The following is a 14,890-nucleotide window of genomic DNA, read 5'->3' as shown; positions in this document are numbered from 1 at the left end:
CTTAAGTGGGGAAAAGACATTACATTACAAACAGCGCATTCAAATGTATCAGGAAGCGTTCCAGTCCGGGTCTCCGCCAGTCAAGCAAACAAAATCAGCGAGAAGAACACCATCAGCCCTGGCCCGAACTTTGAAAGCCCACCAAACATAGCCACCGCTGGGAGCCCACCGAGGGCAGAACAAAGAGACAAGATGGCCGCCCCCAACAAAGAAGAAGCAGAAAAAGATGAGATGAATGTCTCCAGTTACCAATAAGTCCAGTGTCCCAAAAGACGAGCGTCCCCTCGAGCACAGGATGAAACACACTCCACCGTCGTAGTAAAAAGGCTCCGGAGGCAAAGGCAGCCAGGAGGGTCAGCAACCGGGAAGGCGGCAAACGAAGCAATAGTAGCGATTGCATCGGCAGAGCCTCAGTTCTCGGAGCGGGGGGAGACAGTGTAGCAGCAGCTCCGTCGATAGATGGACACGACCCATTATTGCCAGGGACAGTCCGCTTCATTGTACACGCATGCTGAAACATAGTATCCATTCCAGGCGTAGTTGGAGGCAGCAGGGAGCTGGAGCGCCTCGGTCGCCCCAGTTCAGATGTAGCATCTTCAATCTTCCGACCCAGCTCTCGGGTGTATCGCAGCCATGTAACCCTTAAGTCGGTAAGAGCTGCCAGGATGTCGCCACAAGTCAGGACCCGCTGCAGTTCTAACCGGTCCGCGCTGAGAGTGGACGCCGTCGGGCCGTCATATTGCTCAAGGCCAGGCAGGATAGCATGCCCAGGGAACAAGGAGGCACTCATCTCCTCGTCCTGGAAGACCGGCGCCATCACCACCCCGTCAATGAGACCACAATGGAGGGAGGGGGGCGACATCGATACCGGGAAACATCAGGCCGGGTCGCCGGTAGGAGCACGGCTCGTAATCCAGAGCGGCGCACAGGGAGAGCCCCTGCGCCTCCAGTCGATGAGGGCGACCCACGGCAGAGAAGGCGCTCCAAGATGGAGTCAGCTCAGCCCGTCAGCAGCGGAACAAAGAGAAGCGATGCGAGAAGGGATCCCGCCTCGCCAGTACACACCTCAGCCACGTAGGGAATCTCGCCACATCGGAAAGGGTATACACCATCTCCCTCCGCAGTCAGCAGCACCACCTCAAGCGTCAGCGCCTCCCCAGATCGCCCCACCGACACCGTTACAGCAGCGCCCAACGTCGGCGGTCGGCACAGGGTCCAGGGGCAGCCATGGAGGACAGCCAACACATCGAGTTCTCCGTCAAACCAGCAGGCAGAGACCTCGGAAGAACGCGATCGGAAACAACGCGTTTAAATCGCCGTTACACCGCAACATAGGCACAGGATAAATAGCAGGATGTCGATGCAGGAGTGGAAGGCTCGCGGAGCCGGGAGCCTACACGTCCGTCCCGTCGGCCATCTTGGCTCCTCCCCCTAGGGTAAATTTTAAAGGCGCACACTGTTAATACAGCGCACACAGCAACATGCTTTAATGTTTTAGATAGCTTTTCATGCAAAAAAGCATTTAGCCCCATGTGTAGTGCTTGGTGCATTATTAATTCACACATATTATAAAAAGAGGTGTTTTAAACTAAACATGTTTATCAAAATATGCAACAAGCCAAAGTTTCTTAAGACAGGAATAGTGATTTTAGATTACAAGGGATGACTGGTAAGAGAGAAACACATTCTATTAATCTTCAAAGCTAAAAAGGCCACTTATCACAAGTTTTTCTCTACACTGCAAAATTCAGCACAAGCATTTCAGACTGACTAGGCCTCACTTTCATATTTTTCATGTGCCATGTTTTTAACTTGCACCAAAATGTGCGTGTCAATTTAAATGCAGTCTGTCTGAAGCACAAAAAATAGAGCAATGCCTGACTCCAGATGGAATCTGCTCCATCACCTCTGTTGGATAAGGTCTGACTATCAGACTCCAGCCACATTTGGTTTGTCAAAACTGGTTGTTTTCTTAGTGTAGCTTCTACTGTTGTAGACTTATTTTGACTGTCAGGACACTAGCCTGATATTTCTATTTTCCAAAGTTTGTAATTGCTCTTTCCTGGCAGGTGAAAGGTGTCGGTATAGAGCAGCCAGGTATGAAAACTGTGGGGCAGGATAAATCACCCCAGCACTTTTTTAAACGGTTTGTGTGCTGCACTGAAAATTTTATGGCTTTTGCAGCACCCTTCATGTCAGTGTCAACAAAATATTACGACACTGTTCATTTGTATCTCAGGTTTGGTAAATACAAGCAAAACCATCAACATTTCTTAAGTTTAGGACAAAAACTCTGAAATACATGGTCAGATTTGAGCAACCCCTTTTTAGTGTTGTCCTGTTTGCAGCATGAGCTTTGCCTAACAGAACTTAAGTGTGCTATTGAGTTACGAACATGATCTGAGTAGGAGAAACATGTTTTGAAAAGTAAGTCACCCTATCCGGGGAGATAAAGCTATAAACTGGTTTAAGATTATGTGCTGTTCGTCCCGAACACTAGGCTGTCTCTCAACCTTGGATTCTCTGGATCAGTGGTTACTACTTGGGGAGACTAACCTCATTAGAGAAGGGGAGCAGACCACATTTGGAAATGCGTGCAAACCTATGGGCACTCAAGGTGCAGACATAACCACTCTTGTACGTCCCAATTCGGATAGCTCACAATTCAACAAGATCCTGGTTCTCTTTCACCTACAATAGCAAATGTATTTTCTTGAGCCACTCTGATTGAGATCTTCTGAAAGCTATAGAGAAGGCTATCAATGTTCTGTGTCTTCTTTTCTGGACTCGTTGGGCTTACGAGGGGCTTCTGTGCAGGCAACCTCAGCAGCAGGGTAGGCCAGAAGAGCCTTCAAGCGTGTTCTTTGCCAGAGAAAATGGAAACCACCTAAATTCACATTCTGTAAAGGCCAACTGTCCCAGGCTCCACACCGGACTTATTAAATGTTATTTACAAGAAACAGGACAGAATCTCCAGCACATATGTCTAAGTGCTGGCAGTTGGGCAGTAGGTCACTGGCCAACAAAGTCTGTGCAGTCCACAAAATTTCAAAATCAAGCCAAACGTGCTGGATGAATCTCTCTCTTTGGATCACTTTCTAAGAAGGATACCCCTCGTCCTCCTCCCAGAAAGAACTCGTGGTCGTTCCTTTAGGTTCACTGCTGCCAAGTTATGGAATGGTCTACCTCTGTCCTTGAGAACCACTGAAGATCTCCCTTCCTTTAAAAAAAGTTTAAAAACTTACCTCTTCCCCAGGGCGGTGTAAAATCATAAGGCAGTATAAGGTTGAGTATGGCAGACCAAGTCAAGCGCCAGGATACCCTAAGGGTGACAGTATAGCGCTATATAAATACGTCATACAATACAATACAATACAACTGTGGACACCACTAGCTGCGTGTAGTGGCCTGCTCAGGCAGGAATCCTGGTGTATTTCCTTCAAATGGTCCTGGTAAAGAAAGAACAAGAAGGAATGCTTGCGGCACAGATCTGTCCCTGTTGGGTAAGATCTGTCCTTGTATGGGTAAGCATCCATCCTCCTTTTTCCTATCACAACACTTACAATCAAATAATTGTTCATCTGCAAATAATGCAAAATATAATGATGGTGTACTCATAGTGACATCAATCAATATAGCAAACAGGACATATCTCTCCATAAAAAATAAATATGAGGGGAATCCCATCTGTCCCAAACCACTTGCCTTAACATATTTAAATATACACTTAAAGCCAGTAGGCATCTAACCTTTATGTAGCCACATCACCCAAAACATATAACATTCTTCCACATCCAGATCCTGTACTGAGCAGAACGAGGCGGTATATCCACTTAGGACTGCATGCCGCAGAGACCAATCGAGGGTCTTCACATTTATTTATGGCAATTTTCTATGCAGCAATCTGTGGCAAAACAGTATTGAGACATTTTGTTTAACAAGGAAAATAACTTAATTTTCCATGTATATCTTCTTAGTGCAGCAAGGTATTGCTTGAGATGGTGCCAATAAAGACCCTTAAGGACGTAAAAAATTATCTTGCATTTCCGGGTGTGCAAGAAGCCATGGGAGGTAACGTTTTTCAAAGGAATATTGAAATTCACCAAAAACCTTTGGCCAGAGAGGGTAAAAACGTAGATTTATTTTATAAATGTCTATACAAACATTAATGTCTCCTTTTCACAATTTTATCAATGGAGCACTTTAGATTCTATCTCGGGCCTTATTAGGAGTATGACGGTTTTACCCTTTGAGTTTCCTTCCAGGGTAGTACCTAGAAACACTAGTTGGCATTTTGCCTGTTTTGTTTCTCGCTGGGGCTCAATTGTCATAATACTTCAAGATTTAGGGCCTGATTGCGATCTTGGCCGACATGGTTACTCTGTAATAAACATGACGGATATCCCATCCACCAAATTAAAATACTGTTATATCCTGTGGAACTTGTAATACGGTGGATGGGATATTCATAATGTTTGTGACGGAGTATCCCGGAGTATCCCATCCACCAAGATCGGGGTTAGTCCCTTAGTCCTCTAAATGAGCAATAGTCACAGAAATCAGTCTTTCCACATTGATTTATACAGGATTTATCTATCATTCCTCGCAATGATGTATTCTGCCAGGTGTACACTGGCAAAATGTATCCGTGGAAAATATCGAAATGTGGGAATATGGTAAACTTGCATTTTTCCTTTTTAATCACTGAGAAAAGCAAAATGGTTGAATTTGTTTTTTCGAATATATTGTAACATACTCACTCTGCACCTTCTGTTGAAAATGTTATCAATAAGAAAACTATTCCCTTACTTGTGATTTTTTTTATTTTGGTTGAGTTTTATATAGCACGAATTAGACCCCAGACATCGGGTATTGGAGCGTTTTACATGAGGACCAGTTTCGTTACAGATGAACACATTAATTTTTTTGTTAAGCACGGGGAGAGTAAGTCAGTTTTTTTTATTTTGGTTGAGTTTTATATAGCATGAATTAGACCCGAGACATCGGGTATCGGAGCGTTTTACATGAGGACCAGTTTCGTTACAGATGAACACATTCATTTTTTTGTTAGGCACGGGGAGAGTAAATGAGTTTTTTTATTTTGGTTGAGTTTTATATAGCACGAATTAGACCCGAGACATCGGGTATCGGAGCGTTTTACATGAGGACCAGTTTCGTTACAGATGAACACATTAATTTTTAGGTCTCGGCAACGAGAACTATTGTCGCCGAGTAAGCTCGCAAGGGAGTACAGAGCGGTGCACGAGCCGACCAGGGTCTGTGGACGCGCACACACAAAGGCAGGCAGGCAGGCACACACCAGACACACACAGACAGACACACGCACGCACACACACACACACACACACACACTCCCTCCCTCTCTGCCCACTCCCTCTCTGCCGCCCCCCACCCCCCGCCCCCCCTCCCCCTCTACCCCCACTCACCAGGCTCTTTCCCTCTGCAGCGGGTCAGTCAACAGGCAGCAGGCAGGCTCGGTGTCTTCTCCGGCGATCTTCAGCTGATGTGCACGCTCACGCTGCGTCTCCTGCGTGCCCACCACGCTGTTTCGCGCCCGTTGATCCTCAGCTTGTGATTACTACTCCTTCTAACCCGGATTCTAAATTACTATTTCTTGGTTCTCTAACTCCACTCTGTTGATTCTTAACAAACTGATATTCAGCACATTTCACAGTCTCGCTTTTGCTTCTCATAAATACAATAAGATTATTTTAAGCAATGTCTACCCTTCTTTTGGTTCTGTGCCTATTATGCTTCGGACTATAGAGTTTTAGAAAGTGTGGTGGAAGATTCCATGATATCAGTGGTGTGCACAGTGCAGAGTGAGTGTGCAGAGTGCAGAGTGAGTGTGCAGAGTGCAGAGTAGTGAGTGCAGAGTAGTGAGTGCAGAGTAGTGAGTGCAGAGTGTGAGTGCAGAGTGTGAGTGTGAGTGCAGAGTGTGAGTGCAGAGTGTGAGTGCAGAGTGTGAGTGCAGAGTGTGAGTGCAGAGTAGTGAGTGCAGAGTAGTGAGTGGGCAGAGAGAGTGTGCAGAGAGTGTGCAGAGTAGTGAGTGCAGAGTGAGTGTGCAGAGTAGTGAGTGTGCAGAGGAGTGAGTGCAGAGGAGTGAGTGCGCAGAGGAGTGAGTGCGCAGAGTAGTGAGTGCGCAGAGTAGTGAGTGCGCAGAGTAGTGAGTGCACAGAGTAGTGAGTGCAGAGTAGTGAGTGCACAGAGTAGTGAGTGCAGAGTAGTGAGTGCAGAGTAGTGAGTGCAGAGTAGTGAGAAGTGAGTGCAGAGTAGTGAGTAGTGAGTGCAGAGTAGTGAGTGCAGAGTAGTGAGTGCAGAGTAGTGAGTGCAGAGTAGTGAGTGCAGAGTAGTGAGTAGTGAGTGCACAGTAGTGAGTGCAGAGTAGTGAGTAGTGAGTGCAGAGTAGTGAGTGCAGAGTAGTGAGTACAGAGTAGTGAGTAGTGAGTGCAGAGTAGTGAGTGCAGAGTAGTGAGTGCAGAGTAGTGAGTGCAGAGTAGTGAGTAGTGAGTGCAGAGTAGTGAGTAGTGAGTGCAGAGTAGTGAGTAGTGAGTGCAGTGTAGTGAGTGCAGAGTAGTGAGAGTGCAGAGTGCAGAGTAGTGAGTGCAGAGTAGTGAGTGCAGAATGCAGAGTAGTGAGTGCAGAGTAGTGAGTAGTGAGTGCAGAGTAGTGAGTAGTGAGTGCAGAGTAGTGAGTGCAGAATGCAGAGTAGTGAGTGCAGAGTAGTGAGTAGTGAGTGCAGAGTAGTGAGTAGTGAGTGCAGAGTAGTGAGTAGTGAGTGCAGAGTAGTGAGTAGTGAGTAGTGAGTGCAGAGTAGTGAGTAGTGAGTAGTGAGTTCAGAGTAGTGAGTGCAGAGTAGTGAGTAGTGAGTGCAGAGTAGTGAGTGCAGAGTAGTGAGTGCAGAGTAGTGAGTGCAGAGTAGTGAGTAGTGAGTGCAGAGTAGTGAGTAGTGAGTGCAGAGTAGTGAGTGCAGAATGCAGAGTAGTGAGTGCAGAGTAGTGAGTAGTGAGTGCAGAGTAGTGAGTAGTGAGTGCAGAGTAGTGAGTAGTGAGTGCAGAGTAGTGAGTAGTGAGTAGTGAGTGCAGAGTAGTGAGTAGTGAGTAGTGAGTTCAGAGTAGTGAGTAGTGAGTGCAGAGTAGTGAGTAGTGAGTGCAGAGTAGTGAGTGCAGAGTAGTGAGTGCAGAGTAGTGAGTGCAGAGTAGTGAGTAGTGAGTGCAGAGTAGTGAGTAGTGAGTGCAGAGTAGTGAGTAGTGAGTAGTGAGTTCAGAGTAGTGAGTAGTGAGTGCAGAGTAGTGAGTAGTGAGTGCAGAGTAGTGAGTGCAGAGTAGTGAGTGCAGAGTAGTGAGTGCAGAGTAGTGAGTAGTGAGTGCAGAGTAGTGAGTAGTGAGTGCAGAGTAGTGAGTAGTGAGTGCAGAGTAGTGAGTAGTGAGTAGTGAGTGCAGAGTAGTGAGTAGTGAGTAGTGAGTTCAGAGTAGTGAGTAGTGAGTGCAGAGTAGTGAGTAGTGAGTGCAGAGTAGTGAGTGCAGAGTGTGAGTGCAGAGTGTGAGTGCAGAGTAGTGAGTGCAGAGTAGTGAGTGGGCAGAGAGAGTGTGCAGAGAGTGTGCAGAGTAATGAGTGCAGAGTGAGTGTGCAGAGTGGTGAGTGTGCAGAGGAGTGAGTGCAGAGGAGTGAGTGCGCAGAGGAGTGAGTGCGCAGAGTAGTGAGTGCGCAGAGTAGTGAGTGCGCAGAGTAGTGAGTGCGCAGAGTAGTGAGTGCACAGAGTAGTGAGTGCAGAGTAGTGAGTGCACAGAGTAGTGAGTGCAGAGTAGTGAGTGCAGAGTAGTGAGTAGTGAGTGCAGAGTAGTGAGTAGTGAGTGCAGAGTAGTGAGTGCAGAGTAGTGAGTGCAGAGTAGTGAGTGCAGAGTAGTGAGTGCAGAGTAGTGAGTAGTGAGTGCAGAGTAGTGAGTGCAGAGTAGTGAGTAGTGAGTGCAGAGTAGTGAGTGCAGAGTAGTGAGTACAGAGTAGTGAGTAGTGAGTGCAGAGTAGTGAGTGCAGAGTAGTGAGTGCAGAGTAGTGAGTAGTGAGTGCAGAGTAGTGAGTAGTGAGTGCAGAGTAGTGAGTAGTGAGTGCAGAGTAGTGAGTAGTGAGTAGTGAGTGCAGAGTAGTGAGTAGTGAGTAGTGAGTGCAGAGTAGTGAGTAGTGAGTGCAGAGTAGTGAGTGCAGAGTAGTGAGTGCAGAGTGCAGAGTGCAGAGTAGTGAGTGCAGAGTGCAGAGTAGTGAGTGCAGAGTAGTGAGTGCAGAGTAGTGAGTGCAGAGTAGTGAGTAGTGAGTGCAGAGTAGTGAGTAGTGAGTGCAGAGTAGTGAGTAGTGAGTAGTGAGTGCAGAGTAGTGAGTAGTGAGTAGTGAGTGCAGAGTAGTGAGTAGTGAGTGCAGAGTAGTGAGTGCAGAGTAGTGAGTGCAGAGTGCAGAGTGCAGAGTAGTGAGTGCAGAGTGCAGAGTAGTGAGTGCAGAGTAGTGAGTGCAGAGTAGTGAGTGCAGAGTAGTGAGTAGTGAGTGCAGAGTAGTGAGTGCAGAGTGCAGAGTAGTGAGTGCAGAGTAGTGAGTGCAGAATAGTGAGTGAAGAGTAGTGAGTAGTGAGTGCAGAGTAGTGAGTGCAGAGTAGTGAGTAGTGAGTGCAGAGTAGTGAGTAGTGAGTGCAGAGTAGTGAGTAGTGAGTGCAGAGGAGTGAGTAGTGAGTGCAGAGTAGTGAGTATTTAGTGCAGAGTAGTGAGTAGTGAGTGCAGAGTAGTGAGTGCAGAGTAGTGAGTGCAGAGTAGTGAGTGCAGAGTGCAGAGTAGTGAGTGCAGAGTAGTGAGTAGTGAGTGCAGAGTAGTGAGTGCAGAGTAGTGAGTAGTGAGTGCAGAGTAGTGAGTAGTGAGTGCAGAGTGCAGAGTAGTGAGTGCAGAGTAGTGAGTGCAGAGTGCAGAGTAGTGAGTGCAGAGTGCAGAGTAGTGAGTGCAGAGTGCAGAGTGGTGAGTGCAGAGTAGTGAGTGCAGAGTACAGAGTAGTGAGTGCAGAGTAGTGAGTGCAGAGTAGTGAGTGCAGAGTGCAGAGTAGTGAGTGCAGAGTAGTGAGTGCAGAGTAGTGAGTGCAGAGTAGTGAGTGCAGAGTAGTGAGTAGTGAGTGCAGAGTGAGTGCAGAGTAGTGAGTGCAGAGTAGTGAGTAGTGAGTGCAGAGTAGTGAGTAGTGAGTGCAGATTAGTGAGTAGTGAGTAGTGAGTGCAGAGTAGTGAGTAGTGAGTAGTGAGTGCAGAGTAGTGAGTGCAGAGTAGTGAGTAGTGAGTGCAGAGTAGTGAGTGCAGAGTAGTGAGTGCAGAGTAGTGAGTGCAGAGTAGTGAGTAGTGAGTGCAGAGTAGTGAGTAGTGAGTGCAGAGTAGTGAGTGCAGAGTAGTGAGTAGTGAGTGCAGAGTAGTGAGTAGTGAGTGCAGAGTAGTGAGTAGTGAGTGCAGAGTGCAGAGTAGTGAGTGCAGAGTGGAGAGTAGTGAGTAGTGAGTGCAGAGTAGTGAGTAGTGAGTGCAGAGTGCAGAGTAGTGAGTGCAGAGTGCAGAGTAGTGAGTGCAGAGTGCAGAGTAGTGAGTGCAGAGTGCAGAGTAGTGAGTGCAGAGTGCAGAGTAGTGAGTGCAGAGTAGTGAGTGCAGAGTAGTGAGTGCAGAGTAGTGAGTGCAGAGTAGTGAGTGCAGAGTAGTTAGTGCAGAGTAGTGAGTGCAGAGTAGTGAGTGCAGAGTAGTGAGTGCAGAGTAGTGATTAGTGAGTGCAGAGTAGTGAGTGCAGAGTAGTGAGTACAGAGTAGTGAGTGCAGAGTGCAGAGTAGTGAGTGCAGAGTAGTGAATGCAGAGTAGTGAGTGAAGAGTAGTGAGTGCAGAGTAGTGAGTAGTGAGTGCAGAGTAGTGAGTAGTGAGTGCAGAGTAGTGAGTGCAGAGTAGTGAGTGCAGAGTAGTGAGTGCAGAGTAGTGAGTAGTGAGTGCAGAGTAGTGAGTGCAGGGTAGTGAGTAGTGAGTGCAGAGTAGTGAGTAGTGAGTGCAGAGTAGTGAGTGCAGAGTAGTGAGTAGTGAGTGCAGAGTAGTGAGTAGTGAGTGCAGAGTAGTGAGTAGTGAGTGCAGAGTAGTGAGTAGTGAGTGCAGAGTAGTGAGTGCAGAGTGCAGAGTAGTGAGTGCAGAGTAGTGAGTGCAGAGTGCAGAGTAGTGAGTGCAGAGTGCAGAGTAGTGAGTGCAGAGTGTAGAGTAGTGAGTGCAGAGTAGTGAGTGCAGAGTAGTGAGTGCAGAGTAGTGAGTGCAGAGTGCAGAGTAGTGAGTGCAGAGTAGTGAGTGCAGAGTAGTGAGTGCAGAGTAGTGAGTGCAGAGTAGTGAGTGCAGAGTAGTGAGTAGTGAGTGCAGAGTAGTGAGTGCAGAGTAGTGAGTGCAGAGTGCAGAGTAGTGAGTGCAGAGTAGTGAGTGCAGAGTGCAGAGTAGTGAGTGCAGAGTAGTGAGTGCAGAGTAGTGAGAGCAGAGTAGTGAGAGCAGAGTAGTGAGTAGTGAGTGCAGAGTAGTGAGTGCAGGGTAGTGAGTAGTGAGTGCAGAGTAGTGAGTAGTGAGTGCAGAGTAGTGAGTAGTGAGTGCAGAGTAGTGAGTAGTGAGTGCAGAGTAGTGAGCAGTGAGTAGTGAGTGCAGAGTAGTGAGTAGTGAGTGCAGAGTAGTGAGTAGTGAGTGCAGAGTGCAGAGTGCAGAGTAGTGAGTGCAGAGTGCAGAGTAGTGAGTGCAGAGTGTAGAGTAGTGAGTGCAGAGTAGTGAGTGCAGAGTAGTGAGTGCAGAGTAGTGAGTGCAGAGTGCAGAGTAGTGAGTGCAGAGTAGTGAGTGCAGAGTAGTGAGTGCAGAGTAGTGAGTGCAGAGTAGTGAGTGCAGAGTAGTGAGTAGTGAGTGCAGAGTAGTGAGTGCAGAGTAGTGAGTGCAGAGTGCAGAGTAGTGAGTGCAGAGTAGTGAGTGCAGAGTGCAGAGTAGTGAGTGCAGAGTAGTGAGTGCAGAGTAGTGAGAGCAGAGTAGTGAGAGCAGAGTAGTGAGTAGTGAGTGCAGAGTAGTGAGTGCAGGGTAGTGAGTAGTGAGTGCAGAGTAGTGAGTAGTGAGTGCAGAGTAGTGAGTAGTGAGTGCAGAGTAGTGAGTAGTGAGTGCAGAGTAGTGAGCAGTGAGTAGTGAGTGCAGAGTAGTGAGTAGTGAGTGCAGAGTAGTGAGTGCAGAGTGCAGAGTGCAGAGTAGTGAGTGCAGAGTAGTGAGTGCAGAGTAGTGAGTGCAGAGTAGTGAGTGCAGAGTAGTGAGGGTAGTGAGTAGTGAGTGCAGGGTAGTGAGTAGTGAGTGCAGAGTAGTGAGTGCAGAGTAGTGAGTAGTGAGTGCAGAGTAGTGAGTGCAGAGTAGTGAGTAGTGAGTGCAGAGTAGTGAGTAGTGAGTGCAGAGTAGTGAGTAGTGAGTGCAGAGTAGTGAGTGCAGAGTAGTGAGTGCAGAGTAGTGAGTGCAGAGTAGTGAGTGCAGAGTGCAGAGTGCAGGTATGTGCAGTGCAGTGCAGGTATGTGCAGTGCAGTGCAGGTATGTGCAGTGCAGTGCAGGTGAGTGCAGTGCTGTGCAGGTATGTGCAGTGCAGTGCAGGTGAGTGCAGTGCTGTGCAGGTGAGTGCAGTGCAGTTCAGTGCAGTGCAGGTCAGTGCAGTGCAGTGCAGGTCAGTGCAGTGCAGGTCAGTGCAGTGCAGTGCAGGTATGTGCAGTGCAGTGCAGGCGAGTGCAGTGCAGTGCAGGTGAGTGCAGTGCAGGTGAGTGCAGTGCAGGTGAGTGCAGTGCAGTGCAGGTCAGTGCAGTGCAGGTCAGTGCAGGTCAGTGCAGTGCAGGTCAGGTCAGTGCAGGTCAGGTCAGTGCAGGTCAGTGCAGTGCAGTGCAGGTCAGTGCAGTGCAGTGGAGTGCAGGTGAGTGCAGTGCAGTGCAGGTCAGTGCAGTGCAGGTATGTGCAGTGCAGTGCAGGCGAGTGCAGTGCAGTGCAGGTGAGTGCAGTGCAGGTGAGTGCAGTGCAGGTGAGTGCAGTGCAGTGCAGGTCAGTGCAGTGCAGGTCAGTGCAGGTCAGTGCAGTGCAGGTCAGGTCAGTGCAGGTCAGGTCAGTGCAGGTCAGTGCAGTGCAGTGCAGGTCAGTGCAGTGCAGTGGAGTGCAGGTGAGTGCAGTGCAGTGCAGGTCAGTGCAGTGCAGATCTGTGCAGTGCAGTGCAGGTGAGTGCAGTGCAGGTGAGTGCAGTGCAGGTGAGTGCAGTGCAGTGCAGGTGAGTGCAGTGCAGGTGAGTGCAGTGCAGTGGAGTGCAGTGCAGTGGAGTGCAGGCGAGTGCAGTGCAGTGCAGGTGAGTGCAGTGCAGTGCAGTGGAGTGCAGTGCAGGTGAGTGCAGTGCAGTGCAGGTGAGTGCAGTGCAGTGCAGGTGAGTGCAGTGCAGGTGAGTGCAGTGCAGGCGAGTGCAGTGCAGGTGAGTGCAGTGCAGGCGAGTGCAGGCGAGTGCAGTGCAGTGGAGTGCAGTGCAGTGCAGTGGAGTGGAGTGCAGTGCAGGTGAGTGCAGTGCAGTGCAGGTGAGTGCAGTGCAGGTGAGTGCAGTGCAGTGCAGGTGAGTGCAGTGCAGGTGAGTGCAGTGCAGGTGAGTGCAGTGCAGGCGAGTGCAGTGCAGTGGAGTGCAGTGCAGGTGAGTGCAGTGCAGTGGAGTGGAGTGCAGTGCAGGTGAGTGCAGTGCAGGTGAGTGCAGTGCAGGTGAGTGCAGTGCAGGTGAGTGCAGTGCAGGTGAGTGCAGTGCAGTGCAGGTGAGTGCAGTGCAGGTCGGTGCAGTGGAGTGCAGGCGAGTGCAGTGCAGTGCAGGTATGTGCAGTGCAGTGCAGGTGAGTGCAGTGCAGGTGAGTGCAGTGCAGTGCAGGTGAGTGCAGTGGAGTGCAGGCGAGTGCAGTGCAGTGCAGGTATGTGCAGTGCAGGGCAGGTATGTGCAGTGCAGTGCAGGTGAGTGCAGTGCAGGTGAGTGCAGTGCAGTGCAGGTGAGTGCAGTGCAGTGGAGTGCAGTGCAGGTATGTGCAGTGCAGTGCAGGTATGTGCAGTGCAGTGCAGGTGAGTGCAGTGCAGGTGAGTGCAGTGCAGTGCAGTGCAGGTGAGTGCAGTGCAGGTGAGTGCAGTGCAGGTGAGTGCAGTGCAGGTGAGTGCAGTGCAGGTGAGTGCAGTGCAGTGCAGTGGAGTGCAGTGCAGGTGAGTGGAGTGCAGTGGAGTGGAGTGCAGTGCAGGTGAGTGCAGTGCAGGTGAGTGCAGTGCAGGTGAGTACAGTGCAGGTGAGTGCAGTGCAGTGCAGGTGAGTGCAGTACAGGTGAGTGCAGTGCAGGTGAGTGCAGTGCAGTGCAGTGGAGTGCAGGTGAGTGCAGGTGAGTACAGTGCAGGTGAGTGCAGTGCAGGTGAGTGCAGTGAGTGCAGTGCAGGTGAGTGCAGTGCAGTGCAGTGGAGTGCAGGTGAGTGCAGGTGAGTGCAGGTGAGTGCAGTGCAGGTGAGTGCAGTGCAGTGCAGGTGAGTGCAGTGCAGTGCAGGTGAGTGCAGTGCAGTGCAGGTGAGTGCAGTGCAGTGCAGGTGAGTGCAGTGCAGTGCAGGTGAGTGCAGTGAAGGTGAGTGCAGTGCAGTGCAGTGGAGTGCAGGTGAGTGCAGTGCAGGTGAGTGCAGTGCAGGTGAGTGCAGTGAGTGCAGTGCAGGTGAGTGCAGTGCAGTGGAGTGCAGGTGAGTGCAAGTGAGTGCAGTGCAGGTGAGTGCAGTGCAGGTGAGTGCAGTGCAGGTGAGTGCAGTGCAGGTGAGTGCAGTGCAGGTGAGTGCAGTGGAGGTGAGTGCAGTGCAGTGCAGGTGAGTGCAGTGCAGTGCAGGTGAGTGCAGTGCAGGTGAGTGCAGTGCAGGTGAGTGCAGTGCAGGTGAGTGCAGTGCAGGTGAGTGCAGTGCAGTGCAGGTTGAGTGCAGTGCAGGTGAGTGCAGTGCAGGTGAGTGCAGTGCAGGTGAGTGCAGTGCAGGCGAGTGCAGTGCAGGCGAGTGCAGTGCAGGTGAGTGCAGTGCAGTGCAGGTGAGTGCAGTGCAGTGCAGGTGAGTGCAGTGCAGGTGAGTGCAGTGCAGGTGAGTGCAGTGCAGGTGAGTGCAGTGCAGGTGAGTGCAGTGCAGGTTGAGTGCAGTGCAGGTGAGTGCAGTGCAGTGCAGGTTGAGTGCAGTGCAGACGAGTGCAGTGCAGGCGAGTGCAGTGCGTGCAGTGCAGGTGAGTGCAGTGCAGTGCAGGTGAGTGCAGTGCAGGTGAGTGCAGTGCAGGTGAGTGCAGTGCAGGTGAGTGCAGTGCAGTGCAGGTCAGTGCAGTGCAGGTGAGTGCAGTGCAGGTGAGCGCAGTGCAGTGCAGGTGAGTGCAGTGCAGTGCAGGTGAGTGCAGTGCAGGTGAGTGCAGTGCAGGTGAGTGCAGTGCAGTGCAGGTGAGTGCAGTGCAGGTGACTGCAGTGCAGGTGAGTGCAGTGCAGTGCAGGTGAGTGCAGTGCAGGTGAGTGCAGTGCAGGTGAGTGCAGTGCAGTGCAGGTGAGTGCAGTGCAGTGCAGGTGAGTGCAGTGCAGGTGAGTGCAAGTGAGTGCAGTGCAGGTGAGTGCAGGTGAGTGCAGTGCAGTGCAGGGGAGTGCAGTGCAGGGGAGTGCAGTGCAGGTGAGTGCAGTGCAGTGCAGGTGAGTGCAGGTGAGTGCAGTGCAGTGCAGGTGAGTGCAGTGCAGGGGAGTGCAGTGCAGTGCAGGTGAGTGCAGTGCAGTGCAGGTGATTGCAGTGCAGTTGAGTGCAGTGCAGTGCAGGTGAGTGCAGTTGAGTGCAGTGCAGGTGAGTGCAGGTGAGTGC

The 14,890-nt window shown here is 50.4% G+C and overlaps 1 protein-coding gene across 8 annotated transcripts in view; it reads left to right on the top strand.

The window, feature by feature from the left end:
* Positions 1-14,890, top strand: part of TMEM40 (transmembrane protein 40) — a 185,187-nt gene that overhangs the window by 98,441 nt on the left and 71,856 nt on the right. The gene's annotated exons all lie outside the window — the stretch shown is intronic.

Source organism: Lissotriton helveticus, chromosome 9, assembly GCF_964261635.1.
Source record: "Lissotriton helveticus chromosome 9, aLisHel1.1, whole genome shotgun sequence".
In the NCBI taxonomy this organism is placed as follows: domain Eukaryota; kingdom Metazoa; phylum Chordata; class Amphibia; order Caudata; family Salamandridae; genus Lissotriton; species Lissotriton helveticus.
This window is presented reverse-complemented; position numbering and strand designations above follow the sequence as displayed.